Genomic DNA, 11,347 nt, shown 5'->3' on the forward strand with positions numbered 1-11,347 from the left:
ACTGCAACTACAGGAGGCGGCCAGGTGGCACAGGGAGAGCCAGGGCCGGGGCAGCAGGTCGGGGTTCGTTGGGTTCCTCCAGCTGCGGGTTTCAGCATCGCAGCTCTTCAGCCCCACTCTTTGCATTTATTCCTGGAACACTTATCTAAAAGCAGCACATTCTCTTTGATTGACTTTACCCTATGGAAAAATAGTCTTCTAAAAGTAGCAGCCGTTTTCACAGAATACTTGTATTTGTTTAGTAAAATAATTGGAAAACTGCTCATAGGTTAGGTACAAAATCATTTTCTAAGGCAGATGTTTTTAGTCAGCTGAGAACAGCCCAAGAACATGTCACTCTCCTGCAATTTCTACTGAATGTCAGGAACAGCAGAAAAACAATCCATTGTTTTACATTATTATGGCTGAAAGAACCCTTATTTTTGTTGTCAAAATCTTAAATTGATGCTGCCTTGATGCTCCAGATGCTGTCTTGCCCTAGATTAAAAGATCCCATATATCCCAATTTATCCATCTGGGGTTATGTCCCTACAGACGGCATTTTGGAAGACGTGTGCTCCAGCCTGCAAGCTGCCCTGGCAAAGCTGCCATGAAAATCATCCAGTGTTTTAACAGGGCAAGGAAGGACCAAGGGGGTTCAGAAGGCTTTGTTCCTCCGCGGTTAATAACACAGGGAAGAGTGTTGTGCGTGCATTAATTAGCTACACTTTGCAGCCCTGAACTGCATAAATAAATAGCAACAACCTTGTTGAGCGACCGAGGAGCAGTGGGGAGCAGGAGGCCGGGTGTGCGGGTGTCCTGCAGCGAGGAGGATGGACCGGGGGATGCTGACTACGCAAGGACGGGGCCGTCCCACTCCAAACTAACAGGCCCTGAGGTGCCAAGTCACAGAATCACAGAATGGTTGGGGTTGGCAGGGACCTCTGGAGCTCATCTAGTCCAAGCCCCTGCCAGAGCAGGGTCACCCAGAGCAGGCTGCACAGGAACGCGTCCAGGCGGGTTTGGAATGTCTCCAGAGACGGAGACTCCACCACCTCTCTGGGCAGCCTGTGCCAGGGCTCTGCCACCCTCAGGGTAAAGAAGTTCCTCCTCATGTTTAGGTGGAACTTTCTATGTTCAAGTTTGTGCCCGTTACCACTTGTCCTGTCACTGGACACCACTGGAAAGAGCCTGGCCCCATCCTCCTGACACCCACCCTTTAAGTATTTATAAGCGTTGACAAGGTCCCCCCTCAGACTAAAAAGACTCAAGTCCCTCAGCCGTTCTTCATAAGAGAGGTGTTCCAGTCCCCTAAGTCGAGCAAAGCTCAGGCCTCGCCGTACTTGTCCTGAGCAGACGATAAAACTTGTGATTCCAAGAGGAACCGAAGCGTGCCCAGCATGTTGGAAAAGCCCATCAGTCCAATTTCCTCCCTTGTGAGACAGCAGGAGAGAAATACACGATTTTGGATCTTTATAATTCAACAGTTAATAATTCAAAGGATTGGGGGTGCCTCTAGTTCCACCTTGAAGCAAGGCAAAGGTGGCTGGGTGTTTTGCAGAGGTTCTGCACTTCCTCGCTATCAGCCAGGCAGGATGACCCGAAATCGGTAAGATTTACTGTGGGAGAAACCTGTTGCTGTTGCCGCTCACAAATCTTTCAGAGACGGCACTGCACCTACTGCCAAGTTCAGCTTTCCCTGTTCCCTTTCAAAATGCGCACGTAAGATACGTGTAAGAAATTCTGACATAGTATTCCACCTCCCCGAACACTAGGCACACTGCAATGTCTTTCCCTACAGCTGCCGTAAGCCCTTCTCGTGCACTTTAACTAAATCCATTCTCACCCTTGTAGTGCAAACAGCCTCAAACCGTGCCAGGATGAGCCAGCTTCCCGGGCTCCCGGACCTCTGCGCGTAAGAGGATGTAGCTCCGCTGATTAAATTTGTACTGCAGACAGGAGGATGCTTTAATGCGAAGATCAAGGAAGCAATCATGCACCTGAACATTTCTAGATGCCCTCCGGACATTCGAGCTCAATTCTACTGTCTAAGCATGTTTTCAGTGTTTATGCAGGGAAAAAATAATGAAAAAAAAATTAAATTAAAGGCTTGAGACCTGGTGCTATGTAGAGTGCAGTACACAACTCATTTTTGTACCCAGGCAGCCGCTTGGGCGCTACCTGCTTTTCATAACCTAGTCCAGTCCCACTCTTCAGTCTAACTCGAATGAGAAGATTAGTCATTGATATCAAGACTGAAATAACAAGGTTAGCCTCAAGATGTATAACACTTGGTTGAGTATTGATAAGTTATTTTTATTGCTATTTATGTGGGACATATAGCACTAACATTGACATTTATAACGTGTTTGGAGTATTATACCAACAGAAGGATTTTTGCCTACTTAGCATTACATATTATGCGTCTGTCCTACACTGTGCCAGCTTTCCCTGCCACTGGATTTTCACAGTGGTAGGAAATAACAGGGATAAAGGGATTAAAAAGCAATGATTTCCTGTAAAGCCTTATAGGACATGTCTGCTATGATCTCAGCTTACTTGCCTCATCTACACCAGTAAAACACTACCGTAGTAGACAGATTTATGGATTAAATGCAGACAAGTGTGTAAAATAAATATTTTGCTTATAGCTTCTACACACTTTAAAATATTCTCTGTGATTATAATAGCTTCTGAAGTCTCTTTCCAACGGGGTGAATTGCAGTTCAGGAGTTAAAAGCAGGGACCTTCTCTGGCTTCGGTGCAATCTGAAGGTCACGATTGAACTATGGTGTTTAGCAATTCCAAATAATTGTTTCCAGACCTCAAACATGCCACGCTTTGTCACAGCTGCCACTTAAGGTCAAGTTGAATTTAAATTATATTTATCTTAGTATTAATAGAGCTACAGTTCAGGCTAGGCCATGTGAAGTGCAGTTCTCAGACTGCTCTCTGTGCCTCCTCCCAGCCCGCGGGAACGACATCCACAGCAGACGAGAGGGAAATCTGAAGTTTGGGAATCCTCATTTCACAGAAGAGGAACAGTTTAACAGCTCAGCCGGGGCCATGCAGGTGTCAGTAACAGACCCAGCAATCGAACCGATGCTTTATACTCCATACCTCTCTGCCTTCCCTCTGCATGTGTTCTGGAGCGGTGATACAACTGCAGCACCTTCGCAGCATCGTCTCAGGAGGAGCACTCTCTTCATTTTGACAGGCAAGGTCGAACCGTAAGTGCTCTTCTCTGCAGCAGCTCAGAATCACTGTCTGGCTTTGGGGGAAGCTGAATCTCCAGGATCTAGTTCGTTTAGTCAACATACGCTTAACCAAAACCAACACAGCATCTTTATTTCTACCTTTCTCCTCTCCTTTCATCATAAAGAACATATAGTCTTACACCATACTTGTAATCAGGTCTTTTAACATTAAAACCAGATGATATTTGAATTTTAAATTAACACTATTTCTATTAAAAGGAGAAATATCACTGTACCAGCTACAAAAGAATGCTGCCCACCTCACCACCACACACACAAAAGAGCATAATTCATTAATGTAGTGTATAGGCCCCAAAATTCCCATTGTATCGGTTGACAATGAGTACAAGATTGCTGTTGCGGATCACTGATTCATTGAGCAAAATGCAGCCTGTCATTTACAGCAGCTTCGGATCCTTCCCCGCACACAGGAAGGATAAAGCGACCTGCTTTACCTTCACGCTTTCCGAGCAGACTGAGTGCTCGGCCTCACTAAAAAGTGCCAGACAGACCGTGCAGCTCCTCCCGGCAGGATGCGACAGCGGCACCGGGCTGGGTCTTTCCTGCACGACCTGCACAGCCCCGGCTCCTCTGTGGCTCTGTCCCGTGGCCAGCGGCCACTGGCCACCGCACCAGCGCAGCCCACTGCCCTGGGCACCACCACAACCAACCGCTTTTTGCTGAGCAGAAACCTTTGTCTCGGAGCTAGATCACAGAATCACAAAATCATAGAATTGCCTAGGTTTGAAGGGACCTTTCAGATCATCAAGTCTAACTATCACCCTAACAGTGACAAACCCACCACTACCCCGTGTCCCTCAGCACCGCGTCTGCCCGGCTTTTAAATCCCTCCAGGGACGGTGACTCCACCACTGCCCTGGGCAGCCTGTTCCAATGCTTAATGACCCTTCCAGTGAAGAAATTTTTCCTAATGTCCATCCTAAACCTCCCCTGGCACAACCTGAGGCTGTTTCCTCTTGTCCTGTCGCCTGTTCCCTGGGAGAAGAGACCGACCCCCCCAGCTACACCCTCCTTTCAGGTGGTTGCAGAGAGCGAGAAGGTCTCCCCTCAGCCTCCTCTTCTCCAGGCCGAACACCCCCAGCTCCCTCAGCCGCTCCTCACAAGACTCACAAGACGCAGAGTAATTAAGGGTGGTGGTGATCTTTTTCTAAATTCACCGCTATGGAGCATACCTACACTCACGCTTTTATACCACTACCCACTTGAAAGATCATTCCCCTACAGTTTACATACTGCCCAGTATTTTTATTTATTTCACACAGAACGGGAACACGCTCCCCCCACCAATAACTGAAATGCTCTATTCAGATGGCAATACACAGAAATACTGAGCAAAAAAGATCTTCGTTTTGGACAAGTAACATCACATTGGGGATTTCTCTCTAACAGAGCGGGTCTTCAGATGTACAGATGTCAGTTCAATACCTCATCAGGTTCATGAGTTTCAAAGTTAATTTCACACTAAGGAGGTTTTCAATGAAGAAGCCACAGGAAAAAATACACTTAAAAAGAAATACTGAATTCTTTGACATGGCCGAAATATTCTCAGTAGAGAAGCAGGGGGTAGAAAAAGGGGGAAGAAGATGGTTGTAAACTGGGCATACCGAAAGCAGCTTATGAACTACATGGGAAGGAATACTTAATTATGTCATCTGGTATTGCAAGTGGTTCTGAAATGAACCCAGACGTTATTTCTGCCGTGGCGGTGCTGCAGACAGAGCTGCAAAGCCAAGACAGCGGCAGTAACGGGAGCTGGAAGGACCGTGGCGGTGGCACATCTTCTCGTGCCTGTAAACCAGCAGCGGCGCAGCCCCGGGTGCAGTAACGAGTTGAAGAGTAACATCGTCCCCGTGTGTATTTACCGCACGGGTTGTGGTACCAGTCCTCTAGCGCCTCAGCTACTAGTCTGGGGTTCACACACGGTCCCCTGAGCGTGGTCGCTGCCACTCACCCTTTAGAAATGAGTCACCTGCCCCTGCGGCAGCGGGGCTGCGCACTGAGCATCCGCAGGGTCCACACCGCTCCTCCGCTGCCCGTAAAATCTAAGGCAGCTCTTCAGTTTGGTGCTTCTGCAGAGTGCCACAATAAGTTTTTCTATGCAAGTCCTTTTGTAATCATTTTATTATCCTGCTAAAGGAGAACTGTACCTCGAACGTGCTTGAGCCTGCACAAAACGAAATGTCAACCTATTCAGGTCCTTGAGTTAGACTCCAACCCTTCTCCCAGAGACAGAAACAAGTACTTCACACCCTGCTCACAAGGAATTGCAAATTCAACTCTTAAGACGCAAGTTAAGCCTACCTCTCGGAGACCTGCACGCTCAGCCCTGTCTATACGTGACCTCTGCACCAGGATAGTTGAGAACAGCGGGTTTTTGACTGACTTAATACAGAGCATCGCTTCTCATAGCAGAAGATGCAAAGAAACGTTTTCATGGATGTTCATCCATTAGCACTTGAGCGGAATCCATTGGACAGGGGGTTTGTGCTCTGCATGTTACCACTTTTACTCCTGGAGTCAATACAAATTATATGCTTGCGGTGAAACTCTTCAATTGTCTTTAAGGCGCTCCAGCTTTCCAAGAAGCTTTGGGGGGTTCCTGGTAAAATGTTAAAATGAGATGAGAGTCCCTCCTCATGAAATATTCACACGACAGATCATTTGGGAAAAGATACATCAACCAAAAGGAAAAGCTTCACAATTAATAATACATCAGAGAAGTGAGATGGAATAGTGTGCGAAATGACTGACCTGCTTTAAAAACACTGCCTGGTGTCATTTTAGCTCCTTATTATAGAATTCCCCACATAAAGACATCCAGATGTTCTCATCTGCCTACGTACAGACAGCTGTCAGGAAAAGGAAGGGTGAACCACAAGAATCCTTGCTACTGAAGGGCTGGTTTATTTCCCATGAAAAAAATGCAATTCCGACCAGCAGGTAAAAGCGTCCTTCCAGGTCACAACAAAGCCGTGAATGCTGGGGTCTGCGCAGCAGCACCATGGCGACTGGTGCAACTGCTCTTCACACCCAGCCGGGGTCTGTAGTCCCCCTGCACGTGATCGCATCCACACTTGTGCACCTGCAATCACTTACACCATTTGTGCATGCAATTATTATATCCGCAATGCATAATTGGGAATGCATTATGCAAATAACCAGTTATTGATGTAATTGGTCATTGGCTTACACAGTTACTGGCTGGCAATTTGCATGCGCAGTGCTGGTACCTTTCTGAATAAATTCAGCAGGCTCACGCGATTTTGAAAATAAAATCACAGCATCTGACACACTGCGTGAAGGGAAAACCCGGCAGTGTTTCATCTCGCTAACAAAAAGTGTCACTGGAGCTAAGAGACCTGTTGGCACAAAATGCAAACCGTAATACCTCTTTCTCTACCTAACTCACACCTAAGTCTTCAGCAATAATCATATTTCTCTTCCAAAAATTCCAGCTAACTGCTGCCTGTGTTTATGGACTTATTTCAATGCCATGTGGGTTGGGAGCTATTCCTGTCGGGACACAGGGCAACAGATTTTCTCCTGCCCAGAAGCCAGTCTCTTTTCTTTTAGGTGGTGCCCCTTCTACCAGACGTTCCCACTTGATATCCCTTCCCAGTTTATACTTCTGTACAGAGAGGCGCATTAGAGACCTGCAGCCCAGTTCAGGGTGATGGATTATGCCGCCACTCAGGACGTTAAGCAGCTTAATGGCAGGATGTCTGCTGCAGAGAAAAAAGGCAGTGACATGCATAACAGGTCACCGAAAGCGGTATTGTTTCATTATTATCCAATGTAAGTTATTTAGACCCTTTTAAAGGTTTAAAGACCTGGTCCCCAAAACGCCAGGCACTGTACAGACCGAAACCAGCAGCAGGTCTCTGCCCCAGAGCTGCTGGCGCAAATGGGTATGGGGCAGTAAAGAGGGAGTGAACGTGGTGATGGCAGCAAACGTCGTGCTCCTTTCACAGCACTTCTGGAGATGGAGATGAACCAGGAAAAACTGAATGCAAAGAGAACGGAGGAATAAGGGGACGAAGCCAGAGGGCACGGAAGGAAAGAAGATGAGAACAAAGAGGCAATCAAAAAGGGCCACGTGCAGCCCAAGTGGTGGGAAATCTCCTATTTTCCTGGGAGCTTCTTTTTTAAGGCCACTTGAGCAGGAGTGTTTGGGAGAGCGCTCAGTTCTGCCTGAATACCGCTGACGGGAAAGTATTTGCAGGGATTGTATCTCGAGCCTTTCACGGGAGATGACAGAGAGGAAAGAAAATCTGCTTCCCTTCTTCAGCGCAAACCTTCCCCTGAGTCCCAGAGGTCCCGCAGCACCTACTCCTGGAGCCGTTCCTACCTTACAGACACCAGCCTGGGGAAAAAACAACTTCTACTATTCTTTACTGCACAAAAATATTCATTTGTAGTCTGTAGGAATGAAAGATTTCTTTTATATCCATCTCAACGTTATTCTCATTCCCAGTGTTTTAATGTTGTGAAAACTGCCTAGAAACGAAGACACCAGCTTAAGACTGTAAAATTTTAATGCTTACTATATTTTGCCTCCTTTTTGCTTGCATGTAGGTTTTAGGTCCATCAGGTTTACACCTTTCAAGCTTTTCTATGCAATCAGAAGGAATGAAATCTTTTTCTTTTTTTTTTTTTTTTAAATGAAGCTGGAATTTTCTTAGGAAGTATCATTCTAGAAGCTTGAATTCTAAGAGAGACATGAACTACCAGTGAGCATCCCTACAAAACTATGAAGTTTTGCAGCACTCCCAGAATACGGAGCCCGCCAGGCAGCCTGACAGGGTGGTCAGTGCAGTCATTAGTTAATTACTCCTCCTGTACCTCACCATCCCCAAGCAGCCGCCTGGCCGGACAGGCGCGCTCGGCGGGAGATGAACCGTGCGCGCTTTGGGACAGTGCAGTCCCCACACGGCCCCTGCAGATGCTGTCTTGCTTCTCTACGCGAGGTGAGCGTCCCACCCGCACTGCAAGAAAACCCCTGGAGCTGAAAGATGGGGAATGGGATTTAACCACTAACGAACAATCCCTGTAACAAGACAAACTTCCCAGGACGCAGTATCAGAGCTTAGCATATGGCTTGTGCGGTGATGGGATAATTGCACCTGGAACACTCCTCGTCCTCGGTGCTCTTCCAAACCAGGCAGTTCTGTGCTGTTTCGCTCTGGCCACTGCCTGGGCACAGCTGAACATCCCTGGGGCTGCGGAGCTGCTGGGCTGCGCCTCTGCTCCCCGCCTGTGTCTGCCGGCCGCAGCCAAGGACCAGCAGCTAAAGAGGTGACAGTGGGGAACGGGGTCACAGGAACATAGAAGTGTCTGGCTTGGAAGGGACCTTTCAGATCATCGAGTCCAATCAATAACCTAACTCTGACAAAACCCACCACTAACCCATGTCCCTCAGCACCACGTCTGCCCGGCTTTTAAATACCTCCAGGGATGGTGACTCCACCACTGCCCTGGACAGCCTGTTCCAATGCTTGATAACCCTTTCAGTGAAGAAATTTTTCCTAATATCCATCCTAAACCTCCACTGGTGCAACCTGAGGTTGTTTGCTCTCATCCTATCGCTTGTTCCTTGGGAGAAGAGACCGACCCCCCCTGGCTACCCCCTCCTTTCAGGTGGTTGCAGAGAGCGAGAAGGTCTCCCCTCAGCCTCCTCTTCTCCAGGCTGAACACCCCCAGCTCCCTCAGCCGCTCCTCACAAGACTTGTGCTCCAGACCCCTCACCAGCTCCATTGCCCTTCTCTGGACTCGCTCCAGCACCTCAATGTCTGTCTGGTAGTGAGGGGCCCAAAACTGGACACAGGACTTGGGTCCTGATCCTCTGCCCATTTCTGTGCAGAACGGATGCTCCACACCGAGCCAGGGGGACTGTTTGCCACGGCACAGCCATAACAGCTTTTCAGCACTTTAAATCCACCTACTGCACTTGTCTCGCTCAGAAAAAAATGAGTATTTCAGTGAGCGTAACTCTCTAAGACGTAATTTCCCCTCAACTTCTCATCACACTACCTTATACACTGCAGCCTTGTCAGCCACCTCAGGGCTCAACCCTGCACCCGCACCGCAGAGCCCTGCCCCTGCCACCACACTGCGTCCCCTCGACTCTGCCTGCACCCCATCGTTCAGCAACCCCCACCCTTCCATTCCCCCGGCCGCGACGCCCCGAATCTCCTGCCCAACGAAGGGAGGTTTCCCTTCTGTGGCCCTGATGAGTTTGGCGAGGTTGGCCAGCAGCGCTGGAGCCACGGCGAGGGCTGAGCTTGCCGCAGGGTGCCCCCCGCCCCGCGGGGCTGCACGGGCGCAGCAGTCCCGGGTGATGGTCCTCACCCTGGCACAGCTCTGCAACCACCAAGCACAAGCAGGCACCAACCCTCCCTGCTTGCGTCGGGGTTCGAAGGCGCGAGCTCTGGTTTAGAAGCTTATTTGTGATCGTTTACACAAGTTCCTCATGAATCTTGGCAGAGAGAGGGGCATGTTGTGCGTGTAATTTAAAATAGTGAAAGTCTGGAAGGGAGACAGCATCGCCTGCAATGACAGACAAGTGTTTAGCTGCTCGTGAAAATTAAATACAGAAAACGCTTTTCCCCTAGCAAGCCTCTTACAAACCTACGGCTCTCTTCTGCTGCTGTATGGATACAGGATGGGTTCAGCGGCCCTCCTAAAAACCCAGACAAGCCTCACCATCATCGACATGGTTAGCACCTGTGAAAAATAAAGCACAGACAGCTCCCTCAAAACACTTATGCCCACTAAAAGGCCCCGAGGGACGCGGCTGCGCGGGGGCTGCCCGTCCTCACTCCCTCTGTGGGGCAAAAGTGATTTTTGCGGAGCGCTGCGGGCTGGTGGCGCGCCACTGGTACTACATGAAAGGATGGATCTACTCCACCAAGGAAGTGAAAATAAATCCCCTGCCCTGAAACAGAGAACTGAAGCCATTCAAAACACAGCGGATTTTCCGAGAAGTGTCTGCTATTACATTACTTCCACATCAGAAATAAGTGATAGATGGGAAAAGTAACATCCGGACTGATGAGAACACACTCTGTGGAAGGAAAAGCGGTTTTTTGGATGACACTGATGAGTTCCTTCTGAAAATTCAATTTCCTTAAATATGAAAAATTTCACTTTTAATGTTATCCAAATGACCTTTTGGGCTTTCAGAAAAAAATTCATTGCCTCAAGAGAAATCTGAAGCATTAACTACAGAGAGTATTTGCTATGTATTTGACTTATTGTTAACTCATATTACGGGTCTTCCTCACTATAAATTGTTAAACCAGTTTTTAAGAGGGACTTTTTACAATTTTAGGATGTCGGGTAATGGTAGGACTAGAGAGAATGGATTAAAACTAGAGATGGGACGATTCAGACTGGACGTTAGGAAGAAATTCTTCACCACGAGGGTGGTGAGACACTGGAAGAGGTTGCCCAGAGAGGTGGTGGAGGCCCCATCCCTGGAAGGTTTTAAGGCCAGGCTGGATGGGGCTCTGAGCAACCTGATCTAGTGGGAGATGTCCCTGCCCATGGCACGGGGGTTGGAACTAGATGATCTTTAAGGTCCCTTCCAACCCTAACAATTCTATGATTCTACGATCATTTCCTGAGAAGGCATCACCTTGGTACACCCCAGGAGGAGGCGCTGAGCTCAGCCTGCCATGGACACCAGCACTTTTTCATCCAGGTTGTGCTCATCAAACTCTGCCTCAGTGACTGCACCGGCCTTGTGCTGCGCACGAGGGTGGAAATGGTGCCGGGTACTTGCAGGCTGCTTTGTCGGGGTGTTTGTCGCTAAAAGCATAAGGGCTGACTGTTGCAGTATGCAGAATTTCCATTATCTTACATTAATAAAGGGCAGGAGGGATGAAGCAGGACAGCACCCTCCTGTGACAGCTCTCCCTCCCCTTGTCTCACCTCCCTCATGGTAAATTTTGTACAGACTTCATTAAAAGTGACACAAAGGATCTTGCCACAGAGATGCTGGGAGGGCTGGAGCCCCTCTGCTGGGAGGACAGGCTGAGAGAGCTGGGGGGGTTCAGCCTGGAGAAAAGAAGGCTCCACGGAGACCTTAG

The sequence above is a fragment of the Rissa tridactyla genome, chromosome 10, assembly GCF_028500815.1.
Source record: "Rissa tridactyla isolate bRisTri1 chromosome 10, bRisTri1.patW.cur.20221130, whole genome shotgun sequence".
Taxonomy (NCBI): domain Eukaryota; kingdom Metazoa; phylum Chordata; class Aves; order Charadriiformes; family Laridae; genus Rissa; species Rissa tridactyla.